Source organism: Symphalangus syndactylus, chromosome 21 (assembly GCF_028878055.3).
Source record: "Symphalangus syndactylus isolate Jambi chromosome 21, NHGRI_mSymSyn1-v2.1_pri, whole genome shotgun sequence".
Lineage (NCBI taxonomy): Eukaryota > Metazoa > Chordata > Mammalia > Primates > Hylobatidae > Symphalangus > Symphalangus syndactylus.
In genome coordinates, this window is record NC_072443.2 from 37,400,216 (window position 1) to 37,418,710 (window position 18,495).

At 39.1% G+C, this 18,495-nt stretch overlaps 2 protein-coding genes across 8 annotated transcripts in view; one reads left to right on the top strand and one right to left on the bottom strand.

Annotated features, from left to right (window-relative positions):
- Positions 1 to 631, bottom strand: part of SPICE1 (spindle and centriole associated protein 1) — a 93,574-nt gene extending 92,943 nt beyond the window's left edge. The window contains exon 1 of the mRNA XM_055260176.2: positions 611 to 631. The gene's annotated coding sequence lies outside the window, so the exon portion shown is untranslated. The remainder of the gene's footprint in view (positions 1 to 610) is intronic.
- Positions 1 to 18,495, top strand: part of SIDT1 (SID1 transmembrane family member 1) — a 94,592-nt gene that overhangs the window by 9,864 nt on the left and 66,233 nt on the right. The window lies entirely within an intron of this gene.

Consider the following 18,495-nt stretch of genomic DNA (forward strand, 5'->3'; position numbering starts at 1 on the left):
AGCTGGGATTACAGGTGCATGCCACCACACCCAGCTAATTTTTGTATTTTAGTACAGACAGATTTTCACCATGTGGGCCAGGCTGGTCTCAAACTCCTGACCTCAGGAGATCCACCTGCCTGAGATCCACTTCCAAAGTCTTGGGATTACAGGTGTAAGCCACCACACTTGGCATTAGTAGGTCAATTTTTCCCAGGTATGTGATGTAACTTTTGAATATGTAGCTTCAATAATTTTTTATGTCTGAAAATTTTTCTCAGAGTTTTTACTATTAGTTTGTTCCAATGCTTGATTATCTTATTTAGGGATTCTCTATTTACTTACATTGGCCCTTCTTTGGGGTTTTCTATAACTATTTTTCCAGAATTACTTTATATCTTTTTAAATATGCTTTCTGAATTTAAAGATTTTTCCTTTTCATCTTCTATTTTCCTTAAGACGCTATCACGGTATTTATTATATTCTTAACGTTTTATAGACATGGCTTGTTCACCATTTGAAATAATGTTTTTTGCTTCTTATTTTTTTTTACTTACAGTGACTTTGTATGGAACATAACTGCAATCCTTGTCTATTGCTCAAGTGTTTACATTAGATTAGTATTTCTTACCTTTAGAAGGGAAGGGAAGATCTGGGTAGCTTTCCTAGCTTTCTTCTGTTGTGTTTGCGAAGTGATCAAAACATGATTTTCTTTCTGAGATCTGCATCCATAGCTTCCTTCTTTCATTTATGGAGATTTTCATTCATGGAGATTTTCTACTATAGACAAGTAGAATAAGCTTCTTGCCAAAAAGAACATTTCTAACTCTTTGTCTCATAAAAAGAAGCAAATGAAAATTTTACTGTTGCTTTAAAACTACTTTTTTTCTTCCTTTTTAGAAGATTCCCATAGGGTTCTTCACTTCTTGAAAGTGATTTTGTTTTGTTTCCATCCATTCCTGCCACATGTGCTGAACTTATATTTCAGTTCCCTTTTTTCCCTTGCTGGCATTCCTGCTGAGTACCATGTCAGTAAGATTGCTATCATGTTGAGTTTGGCTTTTTGGTTGTCATTTTGTTTTACCGTTTTACTGATGTGATGGTCCCTTCTGAGATATTTTAAGCATCTGATACAATGCATAGAAATTTTCAGCCTTTCTTCTTTTCTTACTTTTGGTTTCAACTTGTTAGTTGAAGTATCTTCTATGTCATTTCTTTCTCTCTGTGGACTTGAATCTAAAAGACTAAGAGACTTGGTCTTGAAGATACTTGTGATACCTTGAAACCTATTTGTTGCTGGAAGATACCAGCATTTCTTTCTTCTTTTCAAATAGAAATAACCATACAGTTTTCATGTTACCACATGTTGCCATGCGGTACCCCAGAGTATGTTAACCAGCTCTTCCTACATTGTTTAACTTTGGAGTTAACAGAAATTTCATGTCAACACACCAAGATGGTGCACTAATGATTCAAAAGCACACCTAATGAGATATTTGAAATGGGGCCTCACTATGCTTTCTGCTTATTTGAAAAGGAAAATATCAAGCATATCATGGATCTGCCAGATGATATAATCAGTCTTTTTTATTTCACACACACATAAAAACCAACTTCACAAATAGCTAGAAGAGCTGATTTTGAATGTTCCCAACACAAAGATATGATACATGTTTGAGGCAATGGTTATGCTAATTACCCTGTTTTGGTCATTACACATTCCGTACATGTATCAAAATATCACACTATCCCCAGAAATATGTGCAATTTTTACATGTCAATTAAAAATAATAATAAAAGCAAAAAACTTCTTTTTTAAAAAGAGTGTTCCATTCCTGTAGAGGAATGTTCTTATTCATATGTGGAGGCTAAAAAAGTTGATCTCATAGAGGGAAAATTAAAGCTGAGTGTCATACAGCAAATATAAGTTATATATTAAATGTTAATAATAAAACTAATTAAAAATTATTTGTTGAAATAATTCCTTACTTTGAATTCTCATTCCCTCATTTTTTTTTTTTTTTTTTGCTGTGACAATAATAAACAAAGAAATTTATTTTGCCATTAGAAAGAAGGACATGGAGATGCTGATTTTTGTACAAGATTGAATAGGGCATTTTTCGGCAAGTTGAACAAGAAGAGTAAAGTTGGTTTAAAGGTATCTTATATTGAAAAGTGTGTCCAGAGAAAGTTGAATATACACCTTCTTTCCTGATAAGAAAGCTACTTATAATTCACTTTCCTGTCACAGCTCCCAAGAACCAGGAAATTTTCTCCCTATTTGGACCACTGAAAAGCATTTTAGGAGCTATTTCTCAAATCATAATTTTAAGAAACTTTCTTTTGGACCTAGCCTTCTACAGTTGGTCTCAAGACTGGCCAGGGGTGCTACTATGTAATTATTAATAGTAAAGTACGATTAATTTAAAGGTGAGGATCACCTATGTTTTGGTTATACTCTAAGCATTTGAATAAAATACTTTATTTCTTAAAATGGTGGCAAAATTAAAGTTTATCATGAAGTAATATGTTGTCCTGAGTAAAAGCATTCTCTGGTTGTCTGGGGTGCTTAGAGTTGATACCTTGGACCTTCAAGAGCATAAATACAAGTTTGCCCTCTCTCTGCCTAACCCAGGATTCTAAAGTATTTTGACTTAATTTGCTTCCTCGTTGATACCTTCTCTCCACCCCACCCCCATAAAATTTCCCTCTTATTAACATCTTGCATTATTGTGGCACGCTAATAGTGAACCAATATGTATTTATTATTAACTAAATCTGTATTTTACATTGGGGTTCACTCTTGGTGTTGCACAATTCTGTGGATTTTGAGAAATACATAATGTTGTGTATCCACCATTATGGTACTGTACAGAATGGTTTCACCCCTGAAAATAGTCTGTGTTCCATTAATTCATCCTTTATTCCCTTCTCATGAACTCCTGGCAACCACTGGTTTTGTTTTATTTTTACTGTCTCTCTAGTTTTGCCTTTTCCGGAATGTCACATAGTTGAGAAGGAGTTCAGAATATGCCACTCCACAATATGCTACTCTGGCATATTGACTATTTTGAGTTAAAACTACTTGAAAAACAACAGATGCAAGAAGGTCACTGTGACCTTCATTCTGTTTCTTAAAAGCAGGAAATGTAATTCATTTGAAAGATACTTTCTATATTAAAAGGAAAGTAACATTCTCATCATCAAGGGTGGGAAGTTGAGAAAGAAGGTCCTCTGTACAGATGTTATTAGACTAACCCTTATCTTCCTGGCCACTTCTCCCTGCTATTAACTACCTTAGCCCAAGCCCCTTTGCCTTGTCACATTTTTACAACTTACTACTCTTTGACTTATTCAATATATAAGTATTCAAATCTAACTGTGTCTTTGGGTCTTCATTTCCTCATGAGGATGTCCGTGTCCCAAAAAAAACTTATATTAACTTTGTATGGTTTTTTCCTGTTGATCTATCTCAGGCCAATTTAATTTTCAGGACCAGCCAGGACCCTAAGAAGGCAGAATTTGGAATCATACAACTTGTAGCTTTTTCATGCTTGCTTCTTTTACATAGCAAAATGTAAAACATTAAGGTTCCTCCATGTCTTTTTATGGCTTGATGCCTCATTTCTTTTTAATGCTGAGTGATATTTCATTGTCTGGATATACCACAGTGTGTTTATCCATTCCTCTATTGAAGGACATCTTGGTTGCTATCAATTTTCAGCAATTATGAATAATGCTGCTATAAAATGTGTGTGCAGGTTTTTGTGTGGACATAAGTTTTCAACTCATTTGGGTAAATACCTAGGTGTATGATTGCTGGAGTATGTAGTAAGACTATGTTTAGCTTTGTAAGAAAGTGTCAGACTGTCTTTCTTCTAAAGTGGCTGTATCATTTTGAATTACCACCAGCAATGAATGAGAGTTCCTGTTGCTCCACAACCTCATCAGCATTTGGTGTCATCAGAATTTTGTCTTCTAGCCATTCTAATAAGTGTATAGTGGCATCGGATTGTTGCTTTGCAATTCCCTTTAATTGCAAATCCCAATGTTGTTGAGCATATTTTCATAGGCTTGTTTACCATCTATATATCTTTTCCAGTAAGGTGTCTCTTTAGATCTTTCACCTATTTTTAAATTTGGTTATTTTATTCATTATTGTTGACAAGAGTTCTTTGTAGATTTTGGATACCAGTCCAGATAAATATTTTGCAAATATTTCCTCCCTATCTGAGCCTTGTCTTTTCATTTTCTTAGTAGTATCTTACACAGATCAGACATTTTTATTTTAATAAACTATCTTATTAATTTTTTTCATGGATCACTCTTTTGGTGATGTATACAAAAAGCTGTCACCAAATCAAAAGTCACCATGATTTTTCTCCTATGCTATCTTTTGGAAGTTTTATAATTTTTCATTTTACATTTAGACATAATCCATTTTGAGTTAATTTTTGTGAAAGGTATGAGGTCTCTGTCTAGATGGGAGGGATTTTTTTCGCATATGCTGTCCAATTGTTCTAGCATCATTTGTTGAAAATATCTGCCTATATTTTTAGCATTACACTATTGTGTACATGTTTACAATTATACTTTGCCTTGGTGCAAAGACTTGGAAGCAGCCCCACACCTGGTGCTCAGTGTTCTTATCACCATTCCCAACTTTCCCTTCTGCTGCCAGCATTGCTAAATTCTAACATTCTCTTACCACTCCCTTTCCTTATGTATCTGTGTCTCTCTGCTTCTCCTATACTTTTTGTCTTTCAAATTTCTTATGAACATGGTCAGCCCATCAAGATTCTCCCTCTATTCTGGGTAATATCCTGTGGTTGTTTGAGGCTTTACTAATGGCAAGCATGTTCTGTTTTCTTAGAATAGAGGTAAATTTGTTCTTTACTTTCTGATTCAGAGCCATAATGAATAATCTCAGTTGCTATAGGGCTGATCTCCCAATTATCAAGGTTTTGCTATAGAGTTCCAGTGGTGGAAGATGAAGAACACATGTCTTCCAGCAGTGGAAGATGAAGAACACATGTTCCTTGGGCAGTCAGTATATATTTGTATCGATGTCATGTGCCATCATTTCCTTTATCCAAGTCAATGAGCTTATCTTTGTCAACTCTCTTTAGCTACAGAAATATAATTGGGCTTGCATTTGAGACTTTTTTTCTGGGTTTTTTTTTTGTCCATCCCTAAAAGAAACATGTAAAAATCCTTTGAAAGAGGTAGCTGTGTAAAAATCCTTTGAAAGAGGTAGCTGTAGTTTAAGAATTCAAAAGACCTTTTAAAAAAAAGTTTTAAGTTTTTTTCTTGAAATTTTATTTTATTTCTTTTTAAACTTTTATTTTAAGTTCAGAGATATATGTGCAGGTTTGTTTTACAGGTAAACTTGTGTCATGGGGCTTTGTTGTACAGATTATTTCATCACCCAGATTATTTTATCGCTCAACTAAGACTAGTACTCATTAGTTATTTTTCCTGATCCTCTCTCTCCTCCCACCCTCCACCCTCCAGTAGGCCCCAATATGTGTTGTTCCCCTCTATGTGTCCATGTGTTCTCATCATTTAGATTCCACTTATAAGTGAGAACATGCGGTATTTGGTTTTCTGTTCCTGTGTTAGTTTGCTAAGGATAATGGCCTCCAGTTCCATCCATGTCCCTGCAAAGTACAAAATCTCATTCTTTTTTATGGCTGCGTAGTATTCCGTGGTGCATATATACCACATTTTCTTTATCCAATCTATAATTGATTGACATTTAGGTTGATTCTATGTCTTTGCTATTGTGAATGGTGCTGCAGTGAACATATGCACACAGGTGTCTTTATAATAGGATGATTTACATTCCTTTGGGCATATACCCAGTTATGTGATTACTGGGTCAAATGGTATTTCTGTTTTGAGGTTCAAAGTACCTTTTAAATCTCCCAATCTCTTCCCACTTAACAAAGAGGAAAACTGAGGGTAAGTGATATAAATTACTTGCCCAAAATCATGTACTAGTTTGAAGCATAGCCAGGAATGTAATTCAAGTTCCTAAGGGTATTTCCTCAAGATATTTCTACTAAATCACAAGATGTGCCCACGAGAGCACATCAGCTATGGTTATCAACAGCAAAAATAATTCTTAAATATCATATCATGTTTTCACAGTCGTGTCTTTTGATCATGCAATTTAAGATTATGTCTGACTCCCTTACAATTACTGAAAACTGAAATGAGATTTTTTATTATCGTTTTCCCCCAATGAATTGTCCAGCCACCTGTTTGTCTGTGTACCAGGCAAGCTGGGTTGATACTAAGTAAAACTGTGAAGTTGTCAAATTTTCTTTAGTGTTTCAAAAAGCCACAGCCTCCCATGAACCATGGTCTTACCCTGACTCCCTGTGGATCCCAGGAGTAAGCTTTAGGGGTGTGTGTGTGTGTGTGTGTGTTTTATTTTCATCAATGCTGGGTTCCTTCTTTGTGTCAGGAACAGGGCATCTTGGAGACCCGAGCAGTCGGCCTGTCTGTTACTTCAGGGAAGTGTTATTCCTGAGAACTGGTATTTCTGGGTCCCCACTAAGCCGCCATGAAGATAAGCCATGACAAACAGGACTAACCGACTGTTTCTGTCCCTCTAGATTTAACTGCCCTTTTGTGAACAAAGTGACTCACATCTATCTTAAATAACCCCTACCTGGAGCATATGTTATGGGCCAAAAAGTTAACATTTGAGCGTCCACAGTTGTATTTTCTTCTTTTCTCCTGTCTTCTAAAAAATATCCTGTATTTGCCTTCCCTTTCTGTCCATACCACCTTCACCGGGGAGGAAGAATTATAGCTTTCTAAGAGTCAGACAATGTTCATCTGGTTAACAAAGGGATAAACATTGGAGGATAAGGAGAGAGAAAAACAGTGGTGAGATCTAGGTGTGCAATGCAGATTTGGGGAGGTTTGTAGACAGGGAGACTCTAAAATTGCTGTGAGGTGTGAGTGACATGGACAGAAAAGGAAAGAGGACATAGGTTCGTGCAGGGGTCTTAGCTATAAACAACAGAATTCAACTGGCAAATATAAGCAGAAAAAGAATTCATTAAAAAGATATCCAGTAGCTCACAAAAGTAAGTTACTGGGCTCAGACAACATTTGGGGACCAAGGGAGACTGTGCTGCAGGAAATTATAGCAGCAGTCATGCCGCAGGAATAGTTTGCTTGGGGTTCTTCCCCCACACCACTGCCTCCACTGCCACTAGATATGGTCACCCCTGGACCCTCTGCTATGGACCCTATTGATATCACCACTGCCAGTGAACTCGAAACTCTCCCTTCATTTTTGTGTCATTTACTCACAATTGAATGTACCAAATGGGCATATCTGTCTACCCAAGCATGGGTCCTGTATCCGGCCCCTTTGACATCCATAGGCAGCCTTGCTTCCCACAAAACTCACACAGTGTGGTGGAGGAGGAGTGGTTCCTCCAGAACATGCAAGGGTTTTGGATGCTGAGTAACCCCAAAACCAACCCCACCAAATGTCTTCATGGAGGGAGCTGAAGCTGGGGCATTTGTTGGAAATAGCTTCATGGGCCCAGACATAGGCAGGGACCAAGATGTAACACGGGGAAAACCTGGGGTGCTGCTGCCATCTACCTTCATCCATTAAAAGAGGAACATCTCCTCTGAGCATCAGAGTGAATTCAAGTGGTATAGATCATCCCTGCCACAATGTTCTTTCCACGATTAGAAATGATTTTCTCTCTTAAACATGGCCTTCCCTGAAGCCCCTTCTGCTTGTCTCAAGAAGTCGTCTTTGAAGAGGAAGATGTTTGCAGACGATTGGTTTTGCTCATTTAGAAAGCAGTTTCCTTTAGGTAATACTTATATCCTGACAACACGTATTTAAAGTTATAAATGGCACCTGTCTGGCAATAAATTCTATTACAAAAATAAAAGGATGATAAGTGTCAGATCACAACTCTTACAATCATAACAATAATTTTCTACTACTTTTCCATCTTCAGAGCATTAATTAAGTAGGCCCCAGGATAGCTCTAGAAGATACTTGCCTGCAATGTGTAGAAATAAAATCCAGGGCATGGATACTTCAGATCTGCCTCAAACCAGAAAAATAATTATTTTTCCTTTTTTCAATCCCCTCACAGGAGTATGAGACCTAGCAAGAGATAGAAAGAGACAGGAAAGATAAAGAGGAAAAAAGAAATCATGCACAGAAGATGAGCACATTCAGATACCTGCGAGGAGGCTGAACTAACCCAGGCTGTTGGCTGCCTCCCAGGAGCCAAGACTGGGGATGTCTAAAGCCAGAGGGAGGTCAGTGGGACTGAGAAACCAATGAAGCTGGACGCGGTGGCTCACGCCTGTAATCCCAGCACTTTGGGAGGCTGACGTGGGCAGATCACCTGAGGCCAGGAGTTCAAGACCAACCTGGCCAACATGGTGAAACACCATCTCTACTAAAATTACAAAAAATTAGCCAGGCATGGTGGTGCATGCCTGTAACCCCTGCTACTTGGAAGGTCAAGGCAGGAGAATCACTTGAACCCAGGAGGCAGAGGTTGTAGTGAGCTGAGATCGTGCCATTGAACTCTAGCCTGGGCAACAAGAGTGAAATTCCATCTCTAAAAACAAGCAAACCAATGCAAAAACTGAGGAACCTGGAGAGACAGAAAATAATTAGCTCTTGGAGTGAGAGGCACAGGTAGCCCAGAATCGGTTAGATTCTTCAGGACATAGTATCTTCACACCAGTTTCTATAAAAAATATCCAGGACAGTATTTCCCAAAGTGTGCTCCATGGAACAACTGCTCTTTAGGATAGTCTCCCTATTTATTGCATGTTAAAAGGGTCCCAAGTGTAAGGGAGCTTAGTCGTGTTTTGACTGCCCAATCTGAACCCCATTTGATGTGGTTGGGCTGTGTCTCCATCCAAATTTCATCTTGAATTGTAGCTCCCGTAATCCCCACGTGTCATGGGAATGGACCGGTGGGAGGTAGCTGAATCATGGGGGTGGGTTTTTCCCATGCTGTTCTCATGATAGTGAATACATCTCACAAGATCTAATGGCTTTGTAAAGAGCAGTTCCCCTGTACACGCTCTCTTGCCTGCCACCATGCAAGACATGCCTTTGCTCCTCTTTTGCCTTCTGCCATGATTATGAGGCCTCCCCAGCCATGTGGAACTGTGAGTCCATTAAACCTCTTTTTCTTTATAAATTACCCAGTCTTAGGTATTTCGTCACAGCAGTGTGAAAATGGACTAATACATCATCCTTATGTGTTTGGGGGAAATTCTCCATTTCATGAGTATTAGCTAGACGTAGAACCCCTTTCACGACAGAAGATCAACACCAGGCACTTACTTTCTCATCCCCTCTCTTATTTTTATCCCCCATCAAGCTCAGGCATGGGCATGTGGCCAAGGTATTGCCAGTCAGATCTGCTTTCCCTAGACTTTGACTTGGGAACAAATGATACAAGAAAGCAACTGTTCAGCAGCAACTGAGGCAACATTGAGTTTCCAGGGATGAGCATGGCAACATGGTCGTGGCACTTAAAACCTTCCAAAGGCTTTCTTTTGTCCTTAGAATAAAGTCCCAACTGCCCCAACATGACTTAATAACACTCTCCGGGATTACAGTAGCCCTTTATGCACCTCATGCTCCAGCCAAACTGATTTTCTCTTAATTCTTCAAATATGCTTCTCTCACCGTTTCTCTTCTCCTTCCTTATGTCTTCTACACTGTAGCCTTTGTTTGGAAATTTATCTTGCTCTGCCCTCCCCCTACTTTTCTGGTTAATTCCTACTCATCCTTTAGGAAAATATTCCCCCCAAAAACTATGTCACGCAATCCCACAGGAACTTGAATGTCAATATAATGGCTTGCTCATTGGCATCCTGTTTGCAAACCTCTGAAGTCAAAGAGAAGAATGCTATGTCTACACTGCTGATTAACGTATCTCCTGTGTCCAGAACAATGCTTCTCACAGGATAGGGAGTCAAATATTTATTGATTGAACAAAGTTCATCATCAAGTAGCCAGAACCTGACTGTGCGTTTTTCTGTATTCTTGGCCTGCCAATGATTACCCTTCTCTTCAACGTTTTTCCATGTTTTTATTGAATTGAACATTTTAATATAAAATGTAGATTATAAACCAAAGGATGAAGGCTTATATGACTATATTTATTCTAGATTATTGTTGGGCATAATGAAATTAGCGAGATGAGGTCTGGAAACTGCCTCTTTCTAGAAAAGTGCTCTGAGTACAAAATGCTGAGAATTTAAAAGTATAGGGAATAAATAGCTCCCAAGGAATAAACTGAACTTTCCAATGAGATGAATGAGCTCTTCCAGGCTAGCTGGAAGCCAGGCTGTGAAAAGAAATTAATATCCTACATAAGATGGACTATATAATCTTTTATTTTTTTTGGCCGAGGTGATTGGACTTATAAGTGTGTCTCCACACATAGGAAACAGACAGTCAATAACTGATTGACCAATGAATGGATGGGAATGGAAACAGCTCTGCCTTCTGCACTCCCTGGTGCTCTTTGAAGTCACAAAACACAGTCCTGCATCATCCACCATTTGATGGATGAAGCTGCCCAGGGAGATAGGTAGTCTGGCATTACTGTTTCCATTCTACAATTGAAGAAACCGAGGGCCAGATAATTTAAGTGATTTGTCCAAGGCCTCCCAGCTAGTAGGTGTTAGTGCCAGAAATAAAATCTAGGTCTATATATCTTTCTTTATTATGCCATAAATGTACAGAAGATAGTTTTAAAGGCTGAATCAGACCAAAGGAATTTTAAAACAGTCACATCAATAACTATAGAAATTATTTTCATGCTTATCTTTTTTAAAAAAGTATAACTTGTGATGGAAGTAGCTCAACTCCCTGCAGTAGTTATGAAAAGCTTGGGATGAAATGCTCCATATAAAGAGAATTACTAGCTTCTGAAAAGAAAGGGATTCAGGACTGCAGGGCTGCTTTGCTCAGGGGCAGCTGTTTTTATACAACAGTCACTGGACTCTCCCAGAAGTCCCATCTTCGCTCAGCCAGCTGTGACATGCAATCCCACGAAGAGTCTTGGCAGTGTTAAAAAGTAAACTGAAGCACAATAAGAATTTAAAGAGTGTATTTGAGCAAACAGAGATTCATCAATCAGGCAGCTCCAAACCAGAAGTGGTTTCCTGGGCCCAGCCAAGGGAACACAAGGGGAAGGTTTTGATAGGGTGAAAATAGAAATGAAGAAAAGAAAATATTTTATTAGTTACAGTTACACAACTGCCTTACTTGGTTTATCCTGCTGGAAAGTTCCTAGTTACAGAGCTGTAAGTTAGTCTGTGGCTTCGGATTGGTATGCCCTAAGTTTCTTTCTTTTTTTTTTTTTTTTTTTGAAATAGAGTCTGGCTCTGTCACCCAGGCTGCAGTGCAGTGGCAGGATTTTGCCTCACCTCAATCTCCGCCTCCTGGGTTCAAGCCATTCTCCTGTCTCAGCCTTCGGAGTAGCTGGAACTACAGATGACCACCACCATGCCCAGCTAATTTTTTTATCTTTAGTAAAGGCGGGTTTCTCCATATTGGTCAGGCTGGTCTCGACCTCAGGTGATCCACCCACCTCCTCCCAAAGTGCTGGGATTACAGGCGTGAGCCACGGGGCCCATAATCCCAGTTAATGTTTACAAATCAGGCAAGATTCAGGACATTTATGAGGCCTAACTGGCTTTGTCTGCTCAGGAATTCTTCAGGCCTGGCCTCCATGTTAATTTACTTTAACAGCAAGTAAGTAAAAGCTAAAGATAAGATGACAGTAAGGGAAAGGCAGAGTTTTGGAGAATAAGTCATTGCTTTAAAATCCTACAAACCTAATATTATGGGTTGATTTGTTGTCCCAAAAATATATGTTGAGGTCCTAACCCCTAGAACCTATGAATGTGACCTTATTTGGAAGTATCATCTTTGCAGATGTGACCAAGTTAAGATGAGGTCATTAGGGCCCCCAATCCAATGACTGAAATACTTATAAGAGGGAAATTTAGACACAGGCACACACAGAGAACAGCATGTGAAGACAGAGACACACAGAGGGACCGCCATGTAACAACAGAGGCAGAGAAGGGAGTAATTAGCAAACAGTGATTCACACACTAAGGAATGCCAAGAGTTCATGGACACCACCAGAAGGCAGGAAGAGGCAAGGAAGGTTTCTATCCAGAGGAAGGTCTCAGAGGGAACATGGCCCAGCTAACACCTTGATTCCAGACTTCTAGTCTGAAGAACTGAAAAAGAATAACTTTGTTGTTTCAAGCCACCTACTTTGTGGTACCTTGTTACGGCATCCTAGGAAACTAACCTGATGACACAGAATCAAGCCTTGCACATTACTGTTCAATGTAATACCAACTTCACCTAGGTCCCCTGGCTATATTACTTTTCCAGGGCAGAGAAATGGAGAAATGAGCTATGTGAATGACGTCAAAGACAATGCCAAGTTCTGCAGCTGACTGAGACCTAAAGAGAGGCAGTTAGTTCTTCTTCAGCATCACATCCTGAAATATAGTTTCCATTTGCATATGAGAGACAGAAAGAGAGAGAGACAGACAGACAGAGAGAGAGGAGGATCTGATCTATGAAGTTAGAGTAAGTGTAGACCATGGCAAATGAGCCAGGAGAGCAATGAGAGTATGTTTTGGGTTCTGCCACACCTGTGAGTAACAAGGAGCCTTTATAAAATGAGGGTTGTCACTCAGAGGTGGGCAAACACAAAGGCCAGCACATCATGGCTTCTTTTTTATTATTACTAGGAAACATTTGAGACATTTAAACAAGTATAGAAAATAATGTAACAAGGATATATGTGCCTCATACTCAGCTTAAGAAATAAAAGGATAATTTGTTTCCTGTTTTTCCTCACCCTGATCCTCTTCCTCCATCCCCAAAAGTGACCTTTTTGGGGAGACAGTTGTTCATAGGTTCTCTTGATTTCTGCAAATCTTACAGGAAGGCACCAACTGAAGTTTTTTAAATACTATCATTTCAAGGATATTTGCATAGCAAACAGCCTCAGAAAGCAAACAATGTCTCCCCGTGGAGTAAAGGTAAGGCAGAGTTACTGTCTGTTATAAAAGACTTGGGTTTTCTAAGCTCAGGGTTCCTCTCCTGTAGTGCAACCCCCTGCATGTAGGTAGGTATCCATCTGGACCCATCCACATCACCTTCATAATACTTGGGAACCAGAAGAAGTGAAACTAATGCTGCTTACCCTGAAAAGAGTCATAAAATTATTTGTTTCCAACCCAGGAGACTTGTGTCTTCTCCCACTATCAGTGACCCTGTGGCAAAGAGATAAAGTCTCAGACCCTTCATTATTTTAAATTTGATGTTTATCATTTCTGAGTATATATATTTTACTGAAGATGTACAAATAAAAATATTGTATTGTTTTGCTTGTGTACAAAGTTAAATAAATGAGAAAATTAAGTATGTTTCCTTCAGCAACCTGCTCCTTCTCTCAATTTATCTTCTTGAGATTTATCCATACTGATCTATATTTCAGTTCATTTACTTTTAACCACCGTATAGCATTTCACTGCATGAATATAATTTATCTCTTCATACTTCTATTATTTAGTTTATTTGTTTGTTATTAGGTTGTTTCCAAATTTTATTGTTGCAACCAATGCTTGCAGTGAACATTCTTGTTTATGATTCTTTGTCCATATGTAAGAATTTTCTTGTGCCTAAACTTAGTCATGGAAATGCTTAAATGTAATGTGAACTCATCTTCAACTGTAGTAGATATTGGCAACTTGCTGACTGAAGTCGTTGCACCAAATAACATTTTCATTAGCAATATGCAAATTTCTATTTCTCTACATGTTGCAAACATAGTATTGTCAATACTTGTGAGGCTTTACCTTTCTGATGAGTGTAAGTCCTGAATATCTTTCCACAGGTTCTTTGGTCATTCTTTTTATTATTTCTTTTTTATTTTTTGAGACAGGGTTTTCACTCCCATTGCCCAGGCTGCAGTATAGTGGCCCGATTTCAGCTCACTGCAACCTCTGCACGCTGGGCTCAAACAATGCTCCTGCCTCAGCCTTCTGAGTGGCTGGGACTACAGGAGCATGCCACTGTACCCAGCTAATTTTTGTATTTTTTTAATAGAGACAGGGGTTTCACCATGTTGCTTAGGCTGGTCTCGAACTCCTGAGCTCAAGGGATGCACACAACTCAGCATCCCAAAGTGCTGGGATTACAGGCATGAGCCGCCACACCTGGCCTGGTCATTCTTTTTAGTTGCTGTTCATATCCTTAACCCACCTTTTCCATTGCTGGTGGTTTTTTTCTTATGAGTTTTAAGGGTCCTTGTATATTCAAGATACTGATATTTTGTCTGTTTCATATGTACAAACATCCTTAGTCTGTGGCTTGTCTCTTCCCCTCCTGTATGGTGTTTATATAGCTTCTTCATTTCATAGTAGAATAATAGATGATCCAGAGTTGGGTACAGTGGAGCCAGGGATTCAAAATAGTGATGGCAGCACATTCTGACCAAGCATTGCGTGGAGATTGGAACACAGGCTTGGGTTCTGGTCATGATTCTTCCATCACTGAGTATCCTTGGAGAGGTGCCATCATGTCTATCTCAGGCTCCTCCTCTGTACGTGGGATGGTTGGAGTAGATGGTCTCCCTAAGCACCTTCTCAGATGTAAGGTTTTCTAACACTATGAGTGGAGGTCTTATGCATCAAGCAGGCAATGGCAGGACCTATGTGGAAGAGCCCAACTTGTAGGAAGCCTGTGCTGCTTTCCTGATTCCCCCTGGAGTAATCACATTGTCCTATGTGTACCCACAGTACTTGCTCACATTGCTACCATCATACTCGTCACATTATGCAGTTATTGGTGCCTTTTCCATCTGTCTTTCTGACCAGATTGCGAGCCTCCTTGAGGGCACGGTTGCCTTTAGAATATCCCCAGCACCTCCCATAGCTCCTGACTCAGGGCAAATCCTCAGTAAATGTTTGATGGATGACAGTGGGAGCATGGGAAAGATGGGAGGGAGGAAGGGAAGAGGAACCTGCAGAAGTACACCCAGCAAACACAACCAAACACAGCACGGTTACTCAAACAGTTATACATTTGAAAAAAGGACCATCAGCAGACACTGTTGTAGCTGTTTTATAGGTGGAGTCAGTTTTTCAAGATCATAAGGGAAAACAATGGTGTATTGAATAATGGAAATCAATAATCTCTGATTCTTAATCTAATATTCCAAATAATAGAGACTACAGTCTCATTATTTTAGCAAAAACAAACTAGATTTTTGAGTTGAATTCATTTCCATTCTTTTATGGAACAGAAATACATTCCTTATAATTTTGAACCTTTCCCTACTGACATGCTGAAAGATCGAAGGGAGAGTCTGTAAGCTTTAAGACCTTTCATAACTGTGATCTATATAATATCAGAGATGGAAGTACTTAAATAATTCTCTCTTAGCTAGCTCTAATTCAATTTCTTGCTTGTAGTAAACACAGGAAACAAACAAGATTTATGCAATAAAAGTGCTCTTGTTGTCATGACAACAGGAAAAAGCAACAGGAGGAAAAATCTTAGCTCTTAGGAATGGCCTTTTGCAAGGTGTCAGGGCCCATTAAGCATCGTCAATACCCTGTCCTTCATTTAGTTTTGCCTTTACACAGCTTTCTTCGCTGCTGCAAATGTAATCCAATTTTCTCAACTGCATATTAGCCTCAGGAAAGGCAAAGCAAATTTTGATCAGGGATCTTTATCCTTTCCTGGGGGTAATCCACTATCTGTTCATCTTGAAAAACTGTCCAATGTCTTCTATCTCCTACTCTAATGTATCTTTCGCAATTTATTATGCCAGTATCTGTGAGTTTGTTTTTTTTATGACTAGTAAGAACATTATTAAATAATAAAAAGGTAAGCGGATTGCAAAAGCCAGGCCAGGAATAAAATGAGGGGGTGGAGACGAACAGTGAAGTGGGATAATCATGGCAGTGATACATCTGTTCTGCCAGCCCAGTGTCAGCCTTAACAAACACCAGCTTCCAGACCAACTCTAACATTGGTGATCTCATGGATGTACATCTCAGAATAATGGGCAGTTGGCTAGTTGCTGACAAATGGAGTTATCCATTAGATGGTTTCTTTGGAACAATCCTTCCCAAAGTCTAGTCCCCATCCATGTACATCAGAAGCCCCCAGCAGCTTGCTAAAAATTTATATTTTTAATTCTATTCTTGATCTGCCAAGTTAGAAATGCTGGGGGTTGACTTGAGGGATTTGCTTTGCTAAAAAGCACACTAAAATTTGAAAATCTTTGCCTTAGATCAAAGTGTGAAAAAAAAGATTGAAGGAAATACCATCCGACATTAAGTACTTAAGAAGGGTGGAGGAGGTTGCATCTTAGGTGAAAAAAGGGAGGCAGACAAGCTCCTTAGGGTTTATCTCAGTTCTGACTGCTACAGCTTTTAAGCCAGACCAAAGTGTGCTCTAAAAACACATGCTATATAATGCTGGTGAGTGTCTGCATTACAGCCTCAAAAGTGAGCCTGCTTCTAAGCTAATGCATTCTCTCAGGCACCAAGGATGCCAAAGATGAAGTTTGCAGCTTCCTAGAAGAGACAGGCAGGTAAACTAGCAGTTTAAATATCATGTGGTCCACAATGAGATGCAACTTTACACCCACTAGGATGGCTATATTTAAAAAAAAAAAAAAGATAGTGACAAGTGTTAGCAAGAATGTAGAGAAACTGGAGCCCTTATATACTGCTTGCTAGATAAATTACTGGAATATAAAATGATGTACCTCTTTGGAAAACACTTTGGCAGTTCCACAAAAAGTGAAACATAGAGTTACCATGTCTCCCAGCAATTCTACTCATAGGCATATGCCCAAAAGAATTGAAAATATATGTTCATTCAAAAATTTGTATACAAATGTTCACAGCAACATTGTTTATAATAGCTAAAAAGTGAAAACAACCCAAATGTCCATCAACTGAAGAATGGATAAACAGGATGTGGTATGTGCATGCAATGGAATATTATGTAGTAATAAAAAGGAATGAAGTACCGATACATGCTACAACATGAATGAACCTTAAAAACATTATGCTAAGGAAATAAGCCGGATACAGAAGAACACATTATTCCATTTATTTGAAATATAGGCAAATCCATAAAGACAGAAATTAGGTTAGTGGTTGCCAGGGATTGGGGGAAGGAAGGAATGAGGAGTGACTGCCAATGAGTATGGGTTTCTTTTTGGGGTGAGAAAAATATTAGAATTAGACAGTGGTGATGGTTGCGCAACTTGGTGAATATATTAAAAACTACTGAATTGTGCATTTTAAAAGAATGAATTGTGTGATGTATGAATTATATTTCAATTTAAGTGATAAAAGAAATGGCCAAGAAAAAGTAATAAAGTTGACTACATTTTAAGGTTGCTGTGTGTGATAGAGATACCATATAGAGGTAATCAGAGGCCACACAGCACGCCCACAAAAGGGAGGGACACCACTTATTTGGTAGGGTAGGCAAATGTTAGGGAAGACTTCCCAAAGGAAGACTTTAAGAATGAGGAAGATATCCAAGGTCAGTCAACACTGGGGACATAACCCTTTTGAGAAACAGTAATTGGACATGACAAGACAGTGGATCTGTTGGTAGGCAAAGAAACTAGAGACGAAGGCACAGAAGACATCAAGAAGAGGCTTGAGGGATTCAAATCTGTGGAGAAAAAAACTTTTAAGTAAGTGATGTTGGGATAACTGGAGAGCCAAATGAAACAAAGATAGAATTGCAATCACTCCTTATACCACATACGAGTATTGATTGCAAAGGGATTAGAGGTTTAAATAATTTTTTAGGATGAAACCATAAAATACTAAAAGAACGCCGGGCACGGTGGCTCACGCCTGTAATCCCAGCACTTTGGGAGGCCGAGGCAGGCGGATCACGAGGTCAGGAGATCGAGACCATGGTGAAACCCCGTCTTTACTAAAAATACAAAAAAAATTAGCTGGGCGCAGTGGCGGGCGCCTGTAGTCCCAGCTACTCGGGAGGTTGAGGCGGGAGAATGGCGTGAACCTGGGAGGTGGAGCTTGTAGTGAGCCGAGATTGTGCCACTGCACTCCAGCCTGGGCGACAGAGCGAGACTCCGTCTCAAAAAAAAAAAAAAAAAAAAATACTAAAAGAAAATATTAGCAAATTCTTCAGTAACCAGGAATGGTGAAAACTTCCTTGACTATGACTCAAAATTCAGGAAGAAAGATTGAGAAATTTGACGACTTGAATCTAATGAAGCCTCTAGATCTAACTACCAGTTTGCAGGCAATACAGGAGATCAATAAAACCTGTTCAATGACACGGCGGGGTGCAATCCGTAAAATCCGGAACGTGGGTTCTTCTACAGATTTGTATTGTTGTTACGTGAGCTGCTTTCTTTAACAAACAAGTGTCCCCAAAAAGGA